This window comes from Euprymna scolopes, chromosome 26 (assembly GCF_053919585.1).
Source record: "Euprymna scolopes isolate OS-2025 chromosome 26, ASM5391958v1, whole genome shotgun sequence".
Lineage (NCBI taxonomy): Eukaryota > Metazoa > Mollusca > Cephalopoda > Sepiida > Sepiolidae > Euprymna > Euprymna scolopes.
In genome coordinates this window covers 78,510,045-78,517,544 of record NC_136507.1, presented here as the reverse complement: position 1 = coordinate 78,517,544, position 7,500 = coordinate 78,510,045, and positions in this window count along the sequence as shown.

Below are 7,500 nucleotides of genomic sequence, written 5' to 3'. Positions count from 1 at the left end.
TAAATAAGTCGATTAAAAACAAGATCGTTAAAATACACCCGAAAAGCGCTTCGGGTGTATTTTAACGATCTTGTTTTTAATCGACTTATTTATTTTAGTTAATTGTACATTTGTTACATGTAACTTCCCCCATTTTTTTTCTTTTCCTCACTCCGTTTTCCATCTTATTTTAGTCGATTGAATTTCCGCTATGGTTCACCTTTGTACAATATACTTTTAACAACAAATATATTTTGAAATATTGTACTGGAATTTTATTTTCTTCAATTTATTCATCTCAAAGAAGTCTTACAATAAAAATGAAACATTGATAGACATATAAACCAGTGTGTTCTTTTTTAATTCTTCTATCTCGTCGGAATACTATTTTCTATTATTCACATCATATATATATAAATATATATAAGTATATATAAATATTTATATATACAGGGTGCCCCAATAAAATGTATACACGCTTCAAATTATCTCAAATTTCTACATGAATACGCTACGCCACATTCCCATGAGACGTTTAAGAATAAAGAATGGCACGTCCACTATCATCATGACGTAAGAACATATATTGATACTCACCTGCGAAACAGATAGTTAGGACCAAGAGGAAGTATTATCCATGTTCCCCGAATTTGAACTGGATTTTTCTCTTTGGGGGGGCGATGTGAGGGGGGATATTAAACACAGGGTTCACACCACAAAAGAGCTACAATGAATGAGTTGAAAGCAACCATTGAAAGAAGATGTGTCAATATACCAATTGAACTCATTAGGAACGTTTTTGATCCAATCAGTGAGCGTCGTCAGCTGTTCATGAACGACAACGGCCAATAATTTGAACACTTTCGATAATTAGTAAATTTCTGTATTTGTTCACAGTATTTTGATGCATTAAACATCTCTTTCTTATAATAATTATATATATATATAACTACTTAATTTACTCACATAAAATTAATATACGAAAGTATAGATTTATGCGTAAACTTTAAGTATTTACTTCAAAAGTGCTCAATACGTAGGTAGAGCTTGTTAGTATGTTATAAAATGTATATGGCGATTAAGCTACACTGAATATTCTGCGTTTCATCCACTCTAGGATTCTTCAGGCTTTGCATAAGCCTGAAGAATCCTAGAGTGGATGAAACGCGGAATATTCAGTGTAGCTTAATCGCCATATACATTTCATAACTTACTATATATATATATATATATATATATATATATATATATATATATATATATATACTAGCTGTACCCGCCCACGCGTTGCTGTGGCTCAGTTTGTTAAAATGGAACACATTCCTCAAGAAAAAATGCATTTTGTTCGTTTATTTACTTTTATTATTTTTTGCAATTTTTCTACTCAATAAAAGTTGTTATTCCCCCCCCAAAAAAAAAAATAAAAGATGAATTTTTTACCATAAATTGTTAGGTGAAAGTTTTTTTTTTCAGGAAAAATTGCACTTTTTTTTTTTAAAGAAATTTGGCAGTAAACGCTTCTCTTTGAAAACGGAATTTTTATTATAAAAAGAACAGATGAATGCTTTGCATGAACAATGTAAATAGGTATGTGAAAGTAGAGAAAAGTTTGATTCTTTTTTTCAAGGGAATGTACAAATTATTTTTTTTAGCAAATGTTCAGAAAATAAACAGAAAACTACTTCCATCATTAATTATGCAAAAAAAAATAAATAAAATGTTGATTTAGTGTTTCAACATTATGCTTATAAATTACGATAAAACTTGCTGAGTATGCGCTGTTTTACGGTTGTTGTAAAAATGGAACAGAAACTTAAATTTCACTTCGTTTTAATCTTTCTTAATTTTTTAATTGTGCCCCCCCAAGCGAATATAATCAAAACAGTAACATTCAACACTTGTACTTTATGTATATAAAACACAAAATATTTATTTAAAAAAAAAACAAAAAAAAACGTCAATAACGTAAGGGAAAAAATTCCATTGTAAAACGAAAAAGTCAGTTTTGTATATCTTTTTGTTATTTTTTACATAAGTCCAGCTTACCATTCACATTGGAAATGCCGACATTTACAGGTTGTCGGGTACGTTTACAACGAATAAACACTCCAATCTAGTAGATATATCAGAATTTTTGTAGGAATTTTTGACACCCCTATCACGAAACTGCGAATAAAATATAAAAAACTCGTAATTTCTCTTTTAAAAGTGGGTTGTTTATTTTCTTTATATATTATACTTCCAAAATAAAATATTAAATTTTTTTAAAAAGTAATAGAAATATTTTTTTTATTTTTTAAAAAACAGTAATGAATTTTACGAACTCAATATTTTTCAATTTTTAAACTTTAAAAATCTATCAACATTTTTCTATTGATTCTATTTTTACGATATTTTCTTGTGAAAGTTTATGCTCTTTCCAATAAACCAAATATAATATTTTAGACTAACGTTTTTTTTTAATTCACACCCACCCATTTTAAGTGTCTATTAAAAAGTAAATAATTTACTCACCAAAGTGTTATATATCACAAATTGAAGAGAAAATATTAATAAATAATATATTCAAATTTAAAACAAAAAAAGTAGTGTTTTTTAGAAATTTACCTGTAAAGTTCGAAGTTTAAACCCTTTTTAAAAAGACATTGTTCTTTTTTTTTTTAATGAAACCTTGGTCCTTGCTCCTTTAATTGAAAAAAAGTAGGGCTTGAGTTACATTTTTCGAGGAGTTATTACTTTGGAAAGACGGGGTGGAATTATTCACTATTTTTAACGAAATTTCTGACACACCTACCAATCTACCCATGTTAAGAACGGCTTTCAGAATAGACACCCCTAACCTTGCCAGCATACCCGAAAAGCTATAAAAGTTGACGTGTCGAATGTGAACGATGAGTTGGAGGTAATGTAAAAATGTACCGAATTTAAAAGGGAACAAAATTCAAATTTCCGTTCCATTTTTACAACAACCGTAAAGCAGAGCATTCTATGCTAATTCTACCTAACTTACTGTATTAATGCTATTTTTTTAAGCAAAAAAATATATTTAGGTTTGGCTATAAATTCCTAAACTCATTTCATCCTAAATAATTTAGGTGACTGAAATAGGAATCTAATTGAATCTTTAATTTCCTGAATAGTATACGAGAATTCATTTTTCTTCGAGCTATATCGAATTCATTAATATGGACTTTAGGGGCTTTTTTCGTAATGTTACTGTAAAAATTATTTTTTATTGTTACAAATTACGATACTTTATTTATATAAAAAAAGCAAAAATAAATTCTTGCGTTTTTTATTTACTACTGAAAGCCATAACTTTAGTAAAGGTATTTTTTGTTTAAACAAAATAAAGCATTTTCACTAAGAGTTAAGTAAAAATAATTAGTTCATTATATTCTGCGATCATTATTTGATAAATACTGCAATGTTCATTAAAATTGGTTAATTTCCTGAATTTTGGGTGAATTTTTAAGTAAAGGGAGGAGTCAAAATGTTTATACACTTTGAATGTCGGCATTCATTTTATCTGTACCTACTATTTCTCGATGAATATTTGATATGAAAGCGACTATGTGTGGTTAATTGAAATTCAATTTCAATCACGTGGTTAAACCCATTGAAAATTTACCGATATTTTAAACACATTCTGTTTACATTAAGCCTGTAGTGTTTTTTTTAGTGATGCAGTTTTGGCAACTGAGATTTTTAAAAAAACCCGCGAGATCAGGAGAAAGAAATGTCCAGAAAATCGCAAGATTTTTAACTTTTATCATCTGAAATTTTCAAAAATCGCTAATCCCCCCAAACTCCATATTTTAACTTCCTAGCATAAAAAAATTATAAATATAGTATATTCAATATATAAAATGTTCCATGTTTTCTCACTATATGTTTCTGGAATTATATTGAAGCGGTTCGCTCCCCAGAAGGCTTACATATTGTATCAGTTAGTTTTACCTGTTTTTTCAGAGAGGGTATTTTTTTTTTGCAAGAAACAAATCATAAACTCAAACGTTTTATAATAAAAGTTAAATTGAAATATACTGCAAATTAAACATCACAATAATGGTGCAACATATTTTGAAATTAGAAAAATAAAAAAACAAAAAAAAACTTTGTTTTAGCATGTTAAAAGTATTTAGGTTAGTAGATAATTACATTCTACTGTATTGGTATAAGTTTTTTTTTTACTGTTGTTTCTATCGTATTTTAAACTAAACTTCGGAGGTTGGAATGCCCCCCCCACCTAAAATGTACTTGGAAAAATCGATTTTATAGCGAGATTTAAGAATGGTTAGCCGAAAAAAAGATGAAAAACAAAACAAATAATCAATAAATTATTGTTACCAAAGGTAATAAATGCTACTTTTTTTTTACTTACATGAATGAGTTTATTTTATGTTTTAAAGTATTTTCAAGCGCTTTTCTTTATTTTTTAATCTAAAATTGCGGGTGTGTGGGTGCGAAATACCTCCAGATTTTCTAGAATTCCCCGCTAGATTGCAAACGAAATCTCCAGATCTAGCAGGAAACCCGCTAAATTGGAACCACTGGTCACGTGACAGGAAACAGTAATAAAAATGGCCTATCAGTACAAAGAAAACCACCTATTTATCATAGAAAAATTAAGTATACTGTTATAATTAAAAAGAAATATATAAAAACACACATGGATATAGTAAACATATTATACCAAAACGTGGAAGTAATACGTCCAGTGGTTTTTTAGACTATTAATTGCGAACGAACCAAGAGTTACATTTATATATAGATAGATATATGTTTATATTTAGAACAAATAAACACCCTCAGTGGCAGAAATAGGTGACATTATTAATTCCTAATATTATTTTCACTTCTTTTCAGAGTTTCAATAGTGTAAGATCGTTATATCACAGAAAAAAAATCACGTCTCCCGCTGACTACTGAGTTTTTATTTTTAAATATCAATTTCTCTCTTTCACACGTGACCTTGTTCGACCAATCAATATATATACATATATATATATATATATTTATATATATATATATATATATATATATATATATATATATATATATCACAAAATAAAACATTAATTAAAATATATTCCGCATAAGGCCATGCTGATCCACACAAACCAAAGTTCAATAAAGAGAATCAGAGTTTAATTCTTCGAATGTAATATAAGTTTTTTACTGCTGTACCGAGTGACCTCTCCTTGAACTTGACATTTAAAAACTTGAAATTTCTTTTAACTTAAGAAGCTGCGTGTCAATGAATGACAAAAAAAATATATCATATTCCCAACAGCATAAAATTAGCCGACTTGTTCAGGTTGATAGTGAAAGGTCCCTTGTAGTTAGCATGAATCTGATTGGTCGAACAAGGTCACGTGTGAAAGAGAGAAATGGATATTTAAAAATAAAACTCAGTAGACAGCGGGAGACGTGATTTTTTTTCTGTGATATAACGATCTTACACTATTGAAACTCTGAAAAGAAGCGAAAATAATATTAGGAATTAATAATGTCACCTATTTCTGCCACTGGGGGTGTTTATTTGTTCTTTATATATATATATATATATATATATATATATATATATATATATATATATATATATATATATATATATATATATATATATAATATAAAGCTGAGTGTGTGTGTGTGTGTGTGTGTGTGTGTGTGTGTGTGTGTGTGTGTGTGTGTGTGTGTGTGTGTGTGTCTGGTCACGAATAGGCTTCTATATGGTTGACTATTTAAAAAAACCGATTACATATAATGATAGAAGATGTATCGAGACACAGGAATGTGTATGTTTGATCATGCAGAATGGTGGTTCATAAAAATTGTGGGGTCAGCATTCGTTCCTGGTCCACAAAGTATGGGAATAAAAAATTGAAAAATTAAAAAAAAAAAACGTTTACAAGTGGTACATAAGAATACTTTGATAAGTATGTTTTAACTTTAATACGGATGGTATAATAAAATTGTGGGGTCTGCGTTCGTGCCTGGCCTCCATAAAATAGAAATAGGTACAAACTTTAATAAAGACTTTTCATATGTATCTGCGTAAGTATACTTTGATAATTATGTTTCAGTTTGAAGAAATGTGGTATAATAAAATTATTGTGGGGTTTCGTTCGCACCTGACCTCCATAGAATGGAAATATGTCACAAAGTTTAACAAGGTTTTTTAATATAGATCAACAGAATATTGCGATAAGTGCTTCAGTGTGAACAGATATGGTATAATAAATTATGGGGTTTATCTATTTTATTTTTATTTTCATCATATTTTGCTTTGGTTTTGATACCCCCAAATTCCACCCAAGTTTACAACCCTTCCTTTTCATAACCTATCATACTTTCATAAATCAGAGTCCATTTTCTGTAGGCTGTTTTTGAACTCAGTCAACGACAGGTACTTTTGCTAGTATATATATATATATATATATATATATATATATATATATATATACATATATATATATGTGTGTGTGTGTGTGTGTGTGTGTGTTATTTTACCCAAATGTATCAGAGGTGATTGTAAATTACATTGTTATGAAGACTGAACTTATGCATTTATAACTTGAACGTTACATCTTTCTGTTGCAGATATTGATGGTGTGAGACTCAAAGAAATCAACCCCTGTCATGGCCGTTTTTCAGAAGCAGAGGTGGCAAAAGTGCATTGAGAATGGCAATGACTATGTAGAAAAAGGTCGCTCGTTTTATTGTATCACTCTTATCTTCGTAGTTCTTAAACTTTTTTAGTTAAAAAAAAAGATCGCTTTATTTACGACCCTTATATGAAAAAGTGTGCTTCGAACGCCCATGCACAGCCGTCGTATATTCCTGGTGGCGATTATGTAGAAAAAAAATATCCAGCACAAAAGATTGGATCGCTTTAATGATATTTCTCCCAGCTTCGTATCTCTTAAACTTTTGAAGTTTAAAAAATAGAAGGCTTTACTTTCGGAACATTCTCGTAAAAATTATAAAAATAAATATATTTGGAACAAAAAAATTAGTTTACAAATATTCTCATTTATTATACTTAAAAATAATATTTTTCGTCGTATAATTTTGCAAGTGGTATTTCATTCTATACGAGGTGCCTGTAGCAAGTTTCCTCACTTTCTCGTACAGGCATTTAAAATTGTTTTAAACTCTTGAAAATTCAGTATGTTGTTGATGTATATCATTTGTGATATCTAACCAACTTTTTATCATTTTATGTTTAAGTGAACAGCTACAGCATGACTTGAAATACCTCCTACTATAACCTGAATGTCATAGCTGATGAATTCCAAACCCCCAATCTGAGTGAGAGGACACTTAGAAGAACAATCTGCATTAAAATTCTGTTTAAACTTGGAAAACATGCCACGCAAAAGTGTTATATTATAAACCCTTTTTAAGAATTCAAAACACAACAACCATTGGTGTAAGCAACAGTCCGTTTTTTATTTCTCCTGTTGTTCTTGCTTATGGTAGATAGAGAGAGAGAGGGGGGAGAGACAGAGATAA